Source organism: Colossoma macropomum, unplaced genomic scaffold (assembly GCF_904425465.1).
Source record: "Colossoma macropomum unplaced genomic scaffold, Colossoma_macropomum, whole genome shotgun sequence".
Taxonomy (NCBI): Eukaryota; Metazoa; Chordata; class Actinopteri; order Characiformes; family Serrasalmidae; genus Colossoma; species Colossoma macropomum.
This window is the reverse complement of record NW_023495723.1, coordinates 679,036-679,270: the sequence shown is the minus strand read 5'-3', so window position 1 is coordinate 679,270 and position 235 is coordinate 679,036.

The window sequence follows — 235 nt, the reverse complement described above, 5'->3', positions numbered from 1 at the left end:
GTTTAGTGGGTTCTAGAAATTCTTTCAGTTGTTTTTGTCTGAAATGTGAGTGTATAGAATATATATACACACACACACATATATATATATATATATATATATATATATATATATATATTGCTGTTGTCTGAGGAAAACAAAACAGGAGATAGAAAAAAAAAAAACTCTTAATGTAAGTCAATGGAACCAGACATTTTTCCAAGGTATTTTGGGTCATTTCTTTTGGTCCATTCTT